This window comes from Hemiscyllium ocellatum, chromosome 25 (genome assembly GCF_020745735.1).
Source record: "Hemiscyllium ocellatum isolate sHemOce1 chromosome 25, sHemOce1.pat.X.cur, whole genome shotgun sequence".
NCBI classification, from domain to species: domain Eukaryota; kingdom Metazoa; phylum Chordata; class Chondrichthyes; order Orectolobiformes; family Hemiscylliidae; genus Hemiscyllium; species Hemiscyllium ocellatum.
The window spans coordinates 39184624-39196084 of record NC_083425.1 but is presented as its reverse complement, the minus strand read 5'-3'; the positions used below and the strand labels follow the sequence as shown (position 1 = coordinate 39196084).

Sequence of the window (11461 nt, the reverse complement as noted above, 5' to 3'; positions counted from 1 at the left end):
TTGTTGTTTCTCTTTGGATTAGTTCCTCACATTTGTGTTCATAAGTTTAGTACATACAAATAAAGATATGCACTTGCTTCCATTAATGAACACATTTTCAGAAACTTCTTATCTGCTAGTTCAACTCTTGGTCACTTGATTCCTATTTTCTCCCCTTTCCCATATGTCACTGAAACACAAACTGTTACGGTTCTTGTACCAATAAAATGGATTCTTCTAAACATTAATTGTCACCAATTTTCCAAAGCTCCAGACTTGACAAAGGAAATTATCTGGTTATCCAGAGCTGCTCACATTCATTAGCAACTGATTTTTATTCTGCTATATGTTTCCAAGCACTCTGGAGATAGTTCAATGTCTTAAAACTGTAACAGAAAATTTGTGACAGAAACCAAGGCAGGGCAAATCTAGAAGACATAATGATAATTACAAAAGAATGGTATAAATGATGTTGTCTGACCAATTACTAAATATTTTACAGTACCAAAAAAGGCAGAATTAGCTGGAGTTGACTGGGAAGAGGGTTTAGCAGAAAAGGCAGTTGAGGAATAATGACAGACTTTCAAGAAAATAGAGCGTGTCTCACAAACAATTATATCTGAGTGAGGAAGCAGGATTCCAGGAAGGGTGAACCATGGAAGTTAAAGAAAGCATCAATTGAAAGAAAAACTTTACAATATAGCAAAGTTTAGTGGGAAGACAGAGGATTTGCAAAGTTTTAGAAACCAACAAAAGTTGGCCAGAAAAGAGGGGAAAAAATAAACTTTGAGGGAAATGTCGCAGGTTCCATCTAAATGAACAGCAAGAGCTTCTTTGCATATAATGAAGTGAAGAGAGAGATTAATATGAATATAGGTTCTTTAGAAAATGCAGCTCGAGAAATAATAATGCGGGAGCCAGGAAATTCCATGTGAATAAATATTTTGCGTCAGTTTTTATATTGTACAAGATACTAATGCCATTTCAAAAATACAAAATAATCCAAGAGAAAAAGAGGGAGTGAAAATAAATGCAATACCCATTACGAGAGAAGCAGTCCTGGAAAAACAAATGAAGTTATAGACTATTGTGTCTCCTGGATCTGATGGTTGCATCCTACGATATTAAAGAAAGTAGCAACTACGATTTTGTATGCACTTGTAGTAGTCTTCCAAGAATCCATAGATTCTGGAAAAGTTCCCAAAGATTAAGAAATTGACAATATAACAGCCTTAGTCAGAAAGTAAATTTGATAAAAGGAAACAGCTTAATATCTGTCATTGGGAAACTATTAGAATCTGTAACAAAGGATGTCATAGAGCATTTAGAAATGCGTAATATAATAAAGCATAGTCAACATGAGGGATGTATCATGTCTGCTAAATGTGTTGTATTTGTTTGCGGATAGATAAAGGGGAATCTGTAGATGTGACCTATTTGAATTTCCAACAGGTGTTTGATAAGGTACTGCATGTTAGGCTATTTAATAAAATCAGAACCTATGCTGATGAGGTTATATATCAGCATGGATAAAGGATTTGCAAATAATAGAATATATAGTTGAGATAAGGTGGCCATGTCCAAGACGGCAGGAAACTAGAGGTGCGCCACAGGGACTAGTACGGCAATTATTTCAAACACGTGTAAATGACTTGAATGATGCAAGTGAATATGCTGTAGTCAGGCTTGCAGGTGACACAGAATAGTGTGTCAAGCAGTGAGAATGACTCAAAGATAGTACTAATGGATGTAGATTAAGTGAGCAGAAACATGGCAGATGGAATATAATGCAGAAAACTGTGAAGTTCAGCACTTTGACGGGGAGAATGGAGGAGCTGATTATTCTTTACAGGGAGAAAAACTGCTGCAAGCTACAGCACAGTAGATTTGGGAGGGGGGGAGGGTCGTCCTTATGCATGAATCACAAAAGCTAACACGCAATTTCTGGTAATAAGGAAGGCAAATGTTGGGTTTTATTTCAAAGGAAGTGGCGTTTCAAAATAGTGACATCTTGCCAAAACTACAGAAGGCACTGGTTAGACCACACCTGGAATACTGTGAACCTTTTTGGTTCTCTTACCTGAGCAAAGATACTCTGATATTGAAGGCACTCCAGAGAAGGTTCAGTAGGCTAATCCTAGGTATGAAGGAGGTTTCAGCTGAGGGAAAATTGAGTAGGTTGTACCTTGTTGGAGTTTAAAAGACTAAAAGGAGATCTTACTGAAACGTAAGATTCTTAGAGGGCTTGACAGGGTTGAAGTAGAGTGGATGGAAAAGTCCAGGATCAGTAGATGCAATCTCAGATTAAGGGGTTGGCATTAAAACCCAACTGAGGAGTTTATTTTTGGTGGTAGTGATTCTGTGGGATTTTTACCGCAGAGGCTAAAGTCACTAATTTTGTGGCATGGATAGCAAGCCAGACCAAATTGAACTAGATTCACAAACCAGTGAAAGTAAAGCATTTGGTGACTCTCAAAATAACTCAGTTGCTTCTAATCAGACTTTACAAATAACTAATTTTGGACACCAAGTTTATACTTGAAAAAAATTGACACATTATTACTAATGTAACTTTAGCAGAACAGAAATGAACTACAAGGCTGTCTTAATTAATATCTATGATCTCAGCCCAATTTTCTTTGATCACAGTTCCTACTTACAAACAGATAGACACAGTTAAGGGATGAATTAAAAAAAAACAATTAAAAAATAATCATAAGTTGCTAGTTCAGCAATCATTTCAATGATGAATACCAAACTTTCATTAAATCCATTGAGTTCTATTACAGGCATGTAAAAATGTATCTTGCTTGGATTCTGAAGTCATCAGTCAATGTAAACAGCTTCCACAAACCTCTGGGATCTTTTCCTTATTTCTTATACACTGGGCCCCTTTTCTCCAAATCTTCAATAAGTCAATAACTGGACAATAATTAGCGCACCACCAAAAAAAGGGAGAATGTGAGGACCACAGATGCTGGAGATCAGAGTCAAGAGTCGATGCTGGAAAAGCACAGCAGGTCAGGCAGCATCCGAAAAGCAGGAGAATTGACATTTTGGCAAGATCCCTTCATCAGGAATGAGGCTTGTGAGCCGAGGGGATAGAGAGATAAATGGGAGGAGCTGGGGCTGAGGGGAAGGTAGCAGAGAGTGGGATAGATAGATGGAGGTGGGGGAAACGGTGATAGATCGGAGAGGAGTGTGAAGCAGATAGGTGGGAAGGTGGTGCAGGACACCTGCACTGACCAACTCCACCGTCCCGTGGCCAAACATTTCAACTCCCCTCCCACTCCACCGAGGACATGGGAGCAGGCTATTCTCCACAAAGGAGCAGGCTATTCTGGACCTAGTGCTTTGTAATGAACCAGACTTTATAAAAGATCTTAAAGTAAGGGAACCCTCAGGAAGCAGCAATCATAATATGGTAGAGTTCAGTCTGCAGTTTAAAAGAGAGAGGGCAAAATCGGATGTAATGGTGTTACAGTTAAATAAAGGTAATTATGAGGGCATGAGAGAGGAATTGACAAAAATAGACTGGAAGCAGAGCCTAGCGGGGAAGACAGTAGAGCAAAAATGGCAGGAGTTTGTGGGTATAATTGAGGACACTGTACAGAGGTTCATCCCCAAGAAAAGAAAGATTATCCGGGGAGGGATTAGACAGCCAAGGCTGACAAAGGAAGTCAGGAAATGTATTAAAGAAAAAGAGAGATCCTATAAAGTGGCCAAGAGCAGTGGGAAATCAGAAGATTGGGAAGGCTACAAAAACAAACAGAGGATAACAAAGAGAGAAATAAGGAAGGAGAGGATCAAATATGAAGGTAGGCTAGCCAGTAATATTAGAAATTATAGTCAAAGTTTCTTTCAATACATAAGAAACAAACGACAGGCAAAAGTAGACGTTGGGCCACTTCAAACTGATGCTGGAAGCCTAGTGATGGGAGATAAGGAAATAGCAGGAGAACTTAACAAGTACTTTGCGTCAGTCTTCACAGTGGAAGACATGAGTAATATCCCAACAATTAAAGGGAGTCAGGGGGCTGAGTTGTGTATGGTTACCATTATAAAAGAGAAAGTGCTAGAAAAGCTAAAAGGTCTTAAAATTAATAAATCTTCTGACCCTGATGGGATATACCCTAGAGTTCTGAGAGAGGTGGCTGAGGAAATAGCGGAGGCATTGGTTGAGATCTTTCAAAAGTCACTGGAGTCAGGGAAAGTCCCGGATGATTGGAAGATCGCTGTTGTAACCTCCTTGTTCAAGAAAAGATCAAGACAAAAGATGGAAAATTATAGGCCAATTAATCTAACCTCGGTTGTTGGTAAAATTCGAGAATCCATCATTAAGGATGAGGTTTCTAAATTCTTGGAAGAGCAGAGTCTGATTAGAACAAGTCAACATGGATTTAGTAAGGGGAGGTCGTTTCTGATAAACCTGTTGGAATTCTTTGAAGAGGTGACAAGTAGGTTAGACCAGGGAAATCCAGTGCATGTGGTCTATACAGACTTCCAAAAGGCCTTTGATAAGGTGCCACATGGGAGGCTGCTGAGCAAGGTGAGGGCCCATGGTGTTCGAGGTGAACTACTGGTATGGATTGAGGATTGGCTGTCTCACAGAAGGCAGAGAGTTGGGATAAAAGGTTCTTTTTCGGAATGGCAGCTGGTGACAAGCGGTGTCCCGCAGGGTTCAGTATTGGGACCGCAGCTGTTCACATTATATATTAATGATCTGGATGAAGGGACTGGGGGCATTCTAGTGAAGTTTGCTGATGATACGAAGTTAGGTGGACAGGCAGGTAGTACTGAGGAAGTGGGGAGGCTGCAGAAGGATCTAGACAGTTTGGGAGAGTGGTCCAGGAAATGGCTGATGGAATTCAACGTGAGCAAATGCGAGATCTTGCACTTTGGAAAAAAGAATACAAGCATGGACTACTTTCTAAACAGTGAGAAAATTCGTAAAGCCAAAGTACAAAGGGATCTGGTAGTGCTAGTCGAGGATTCTCTAAAGGTAAACATGCAGGTTGAGTCCGTGATTATGAAAGCGAATGCAATGTTGTCATTTATCTCAAGAGGGTTGGAATATAAAAGCACAGTTGTGCTACTGAGACTTTATAAAGCTCTGGTTAGGCCCCATTTGGAGTACTGTGTCCAGTTTTGGTCCCCACACCTCAGGAAGGACATACTGGCACTGGAGCGTGTCCAGCGGAGATTCACACGGATGATCCCTGGAATGGTTGGTCTAACATACAAGGAACGGCTGAGGATCCTGGGATTGTATTCATTGAACTTTAGAAGATTAAGGGGAGACTTAATAGAAACTTGCAACATTACACATGACTTGGAAAGGGTGGACACTAGGAAATTGTTTCCGTTAGGCGAGGAGACTAGGACCGGTGGACACAGCCTTAGAATTAGAGGGAGTAAAATTCAGAACAGAAATGCGGAGACATTTCTTCAGCCAGAGAATGGTGGGCCTGTGGAATTCATTGCCGCAGAGTGCAGTGGAGGCGGGGATGCTAAATGTCTTCAAGGCAGAGATTGATAGATTCTTGATGTCACGAGGAATTAAGGGCTACGGGGAGAATGCTGGTAAATGGAGTTGAAATGCCCATCAGCCATGATTGAATGGCAGAGTGGGCTCGATGGACTGAATGGCCTGCCTTCCACTCCTATGTCTTATGGTTTTATGGACATGTGGGTCCTGGGCCTTCTACATCGCCACACCCTAACCATCCGATGCCTGGAGGGAGAGCGCCTCATCTTCCGCCTCGGGACCCTCCAACCACATAGCATCGATATGGACTTCCCTCGTTTCCTCATTTCCCCTCCCCTCACCTTATCCCAGTTCCAACCTTCCAACTCAGCACCGACCTCGTGACCTGTCCTACCTGTCCATCTTCCTTCCCACCTATCCACTCCACCCTCCTCTCCAACCTATCACCATTACCCAAACCTCTATCTACCTATCACACTCTCAGTTACCTTCCCCCCCCCCCACCCCCCAGCCCCACCCCATCTCATTTACCTCTCTATTCCCTCGGCTCACAAACCTTATTCCTGATGGAGGGTTGTCCCAAAATATTGATTCTCCTGCTCCTTGGATGCTGTCTGACCTGCAGTGCTTTTCCAACTCCACTCTCTTGACTACCCAAAAACAACCTAGTCCTGTAAAGGAGCGCTACGCCTGCCCAAAAACCCAGTCTGAGTCAATTCACCCATTAATTTCTTTTTTGAGGAGACAACCTGGGGAGCGCAGTGAGAGAGTGACTCACATATCCTTTTAGAGAGAGGAGGAGAACTTCTTCAAGTTAGACATCCCTTGAAGAGGCTTTGCAGTGAGGTTAAAATCAAATAGGCGAAAGTGAGGACTGGAGATTAGCGTCAACAGTGTGGTGCTGGAAAAGTACAGCAGGTCAGGCAGCATCCAAGGAGCAGGAGAGTCAACATTTCGGGCAAAAGCAATGTAGCAGCTCAGTGCAGGGCCTCCGCACGTAGTCTGACCTCCTGTCAGACCCCAGTCTGAGAGCTGTTTCCACTCCACTCCAAGCTCCATATCACTCCATACTGGCAGTCAGCTGCTCCAAGGTAAGTGCCAGGACTGCCTCCCTGCGCTGGTCTCTGCCCCATACTTGCTGCCTGCGCCATCCTCCGAGGATGCTTCCCCACGTACTGCTCCAGGGCTGCTTTGGAGCTTGAAGACCACATGCTGCTCCAAGGCTTGGTGTTCCGGGGCTCATAGCCCACGTCCCACCGATGCTCACTGCTCATTGTGTTCCAGGGCTCGCAGCCCTGGATACTTGCTGCCAGGACCTGCCGCTGTGCAAGTGTTCAACTCCAATGCTGAGGGGGGAGAAGAAATAGAGAGAGTAGGAAAAAAAGGAAAATGAAAGAAAAAGATCAAGTGGAGCTCCAAATGGAGTCTCCTACTGTCCCACCATCTTGATCCAGTATCTTGTGGGATAACTATTGTGTGTGGTTGGCTGGTCAGTACAAGTACTCCCTTGATTAGCCAATTCAGCATCCGACCAGCTGCCAGTTCCTGAGCACTGGGGAGGCAATGGCCTCATGGTACTATCGCCAGACATTTCGTGCAAAGACCCAGGTAATGTTCTGAGGACCTGGGTTCAAATTCCGCCATGCCAGAGGGTATAATTTGAACTCATTAAAACCTGGATGCAAGAGTCTAATGATGAGCATGAATCCATTGTTGATTGATGGAAAAACCCATCTGGTTCGCTAATGTCCTTCAAGGAAGGAATCTACCATCCTCGCCCAGTCTGGCCTTCATCTGACTCCAAACCTACAGCAATGTCGTTGACTTTTAACTGCCCTCTAGGCAATTAAGGATGGACAATAAATATTGCCTTGGCCAGCGACGCCCTCATCCTGTGAATGAATTTTTAAAAATTGGTCTTGGTGCTGGTTTAACTGTAGTGTCCTTCGCAGTAATTGACCTGCATTATCGTTCCAGGCCAGTTTTCGACAGCAAACGTCAGTCTTGTTCTCTCCTCTTTCTATGGAAACAAGCTGCAGTTAAAGTTCAGTTCTCAATTGTAACTGTCAGTTCCAAACCAAAAATGAGAAATAAGAAAAATAATGGACTCAACTCTTAAGTATATTCAAGGCTGAAATAGACATATCTTTAATCAGTAAGGGATCAATGATTACCAGGAAAAGGCCAGAAGGTGGGTTTGAGCATTATCCATTCAGCTGTGAGCTCATTGAATGGTGGGACAGATTCTGCGTCAAAGGGTGTACTTCTGCTCCTACATCGTACAGTTTAAGACAGCACCTGAAGTGTAAAGTTACTGGTTGATGAGAGAAACTGAAATTGGAATGTGAAACTTGGTATTGGAGGAGGTACATTTTTAAGATGGTTTATTTTAACAACTGTATAACCTTGCACTGTTATGGGGAGTGGTAATCTTTGAAAAAACTATTGCACTTAAAGCTTTTTCCATTAAAACCTGGAAGAAACAGGTTCATTCAGCTTGAAGTACTGTATGTGTTTTTACTCCATGCTACATCACTATGAAACTGCAGTAGTAGTTGTACTCCACAGTTCAAAATCACAGCAGAAGACCAGAGACAAATGCAGGTAGCAGAATAATTGTAACTCTCAATTGTGGACTGCTTGGACTCTGTCAATTGAATATATAATTGGGTTTGCCAAAATTTGTCCTGTTGCTACAGCTAGGATACCAAACAAAGAATTTTGAAACCTAGTTCATCAATGATATTTCAGCATTGATTTTTCATTGTTATTTCACCACAGGTTGGTATGCTGGTTATGTCAGCATTTGCTGCCCATTCTAATTGTGTTTGAGGAGGTGGTTAGGGCCCACCTCCTTGATCACCTGCAGTCAATGTGTTGGGAAAGGAGTTTCAGAATTTTGACTCAGTGATAGTGAAGTTACAACTGGGGATTGAATATGCCTTGGACAGGAATTTTCAGGTGTTTCTGTTCTCTTGCTTCTTTTGCCCATGTACTGTGAGGTGGTAGAGGTCATAGGTTTGGAAGATACTGTTGAAGATGCACTTCTGAATTCCCTCTTCCTTTTTTGTGTTCTCTGCTTCTGACTGTTGCTCTTTTCATTGCCATACATCCCGTCTTCCTGTTTCATCCCTTCTCTTTTGCAGCAATTGGCTGTACTTCTTTGTCTCACAAATCCTAACAGAGTTTCTATTCCAGGCTCATGTTACTGCAGTGCAAGCTGTTAGTGTGCTAAACATTTGTGCCTGTAGCAACAGCAGCAGTGCCCCTTCCTATTTTCTCTTTTGGCACATTCCAGGAGGATTTATTATGTGGAATGTTTGGCATCAAATGGGTGTTATTGTTTAATAGCTGAGTTGTGCACTAGATCTCCCACTCTGAGCTTAAATGATGTAAGTTACATTGTACTTTTTTGAAATAACTAGTATTTTAAATAGAGAAATGAAACTTATTGTAGTTACCTACTTGCATTCTAAATGTTTCATGTTATAATTGAGTACAGCACCAGATAATTTATAGAACATTCAAATAACATATTTCATTCATAAATGATTATTGCTATTGTTGGGCTGTTCTTGTTTTAAATCCTAACTAATTACTGATGGTAAATTTAACATCTATTGGTTTCATGCTGTTTTGCTGCAGTTTATTTTGGGTGACCAGTGCAAGTAAATCAATAAAAATTAATGTGACAACTGAGATGAATGAGCCATGAAATTTTTTTTTAAAAGTTATGTTAAGCATGTTATGTTAACTTGGATATCTGATTAGAAATCTAACTTGAAGCACTGATTTTAATCCCTTTCTATTTTTTGAATAGCAACATGGTGATTATAAATTTCAGTAGCACTCTCCAACTTGCAAATGTAATCTCTTCTTTGATAATCTGTTTGTTAAACATGCTAATCATTACAAGGCATGTAGATTTTGCTGGGTAATTAAGTTGGTAACTCGAAGCATGCAATTAGATTTTCAAGTGTCAACCTGATATAATTAACTCTCCTGTCTGCAAGTCAAACAGTTGTCAGTTCAATTCTGAAAAGTGTTGAGCACATTCCAGCACTGTATCAAAGATACTGTGCTTTGGATCAGATATTGAAACAAGCACAAAATATACAGAAAACATCCCATGGCACTGAAAGGAGCAGGGGTTCTTCCCATGTCTTGCCCATCATTCCTCTCTCATCCAGTACCAATAAAAAATGACTGGTCATTGATCTCATCTACTTCTGGGATGTTATTCATTCAAATTGCTTGCCATATTGGAAGATGAAGGATGCACAAAAAGTAATTATTGCTCTGTTACTTCTAAATTTGAATGTTTTAATACAAATCTGCATGGCTTCCCAGCTTCCATTCAATGTAAGTAAAGCTCTTTCAAAACTTTGCTACCCATATTCTAATTCGCACACAATCACATTTACCCATTATCTATGAGCTGACTGACCTGCATTAGCTCCTGCCAATGGAATGCCTCAGTTTTAAAGTTCTCATCCTTGTCTTCAAAGCTCTTCATTGCTTTCCCCCTTCTATATCTGAAAGCTCCACCAGTTCCACAAAGATTCAAAATATCCAAACTCATTTAATTCTGGCTTCTTAGCATTTTGATTTTAATTGCTTCACTATTTTATGGCCTTGCTTTCAGATCCCTAAGGCATAATTTTTGGAATTCGCTCTTTAATGTTTTTCATCCCTGTGTCTCATCCCTTCTTTAAAACACTTCAAAACCAAATTCTTGAACCAAACTTCTGGTCACTTGCCCTAACATAACACTGTTGCCTCATAGTGCCAGTGACCCAGGTTTGATTCCAGCCTCGGGCAACTGTCTGTGTGGAGTTTGCACATTCTTCCCGTGCCTGCGTGGGTTTCCTCCGTGTGCTCTGGTTTCCTTCCATAGTCCAAAGATCTGCAGGTCAGGCGGATTGATTGTGCTAAATTTCCCATACTGTTCAGGGATATGTAGATTATGTGCATTCGTCAGGGGTAAATCTAGGAGAGGGGAAAGGGTTTGGGTAGTTACTCATCCGAGGGTCGGTGTAGACTTGTTGGGCCGAAGGGCCTGTTTCCACACTGTAGGGGTTCTATGATTCTATATATGGAATAGTATGAATTGTTATCCAAACAGACAAGGTTACAAAGATTTTAAGGAACAAGACCACAAACAATTTTATATATAACAATGAAAATGTTAAATGGTAAGCCGGCAGGTGTTAATGCCAATATTGATACTGGGTTTTGATGTGAGGTATAATACCAAAGAAAGCTTTCGTTGAGCTGAAGTTAATGGAAAATGGGAAGCTGGCCAGGACAGTCCTGAGCTAGGTGTGCCTGAAGGTTATGAAGGAATGTATTAGGAACAGATGTACTTGGGTGAAATTGACAGCATAGGCAGTCTTCGTGATAGCACATGACTCCACAAACATCTCTAAGGTTGGGATTGAATATGGCATTAGGTTATGCAAAACTGAAAGATGGTTTTTGAGGAGCTCCAGCTATAATCGCACAATAATTGCAGAGCTGTATTCTTTGTGGTTTGCATAGGTAAGAGCCAATTCAGCTGACAACTGCCCCGCCAAACTAAATGATGTGCCAACTGTTCCAAACTGCAGCCAATTCACTGGGACAAAATAGACCAAGATCATAGTTTAAGTGGGTGTTGTTTGTTGAAATAGGCTGCAAAGAGTGTAAGTGCAGATAGTTTGGCATTTATGATATGTTCAAGGGCTTTGGAGATGAGAAAGAAGTTCCATTCTCGTTACCTGCTACAGAGAGGGAATGAATACCCTTAGGTGTTCAAAGTTTGTGAGAAGATTTGTAGCTCCGAGCCCAATGAATACCCTCCCTGAAAATAATTTGAAAAGAACTCTCTCCTGCTCACAATTTAAGAATTCTTGATAAACTGCACCAATGGCTTCCAATGCAATATAACAAGTATTTTACCTGAAAGTCAACTATTTGCCTCTTGCAAGTTATCAAGTCAATGGGGGACTACAT

At 41.4% G+C, this 11461-nt stretch overlaps 1 protein-coding gene across 1 annotated transcript in view; it reads left to right on the top strand.

The window, feature by feature from the left end:
* LOC132827838 (protoheme IX farnesyltransferase, mitochondrial) overlaps positions 1 to 11461 on the top strand; it is a 150066-nt gene that overhangs the window by 19948 nt on the left and 118657 nt on the right. The window lies entirely within an intron of this gene.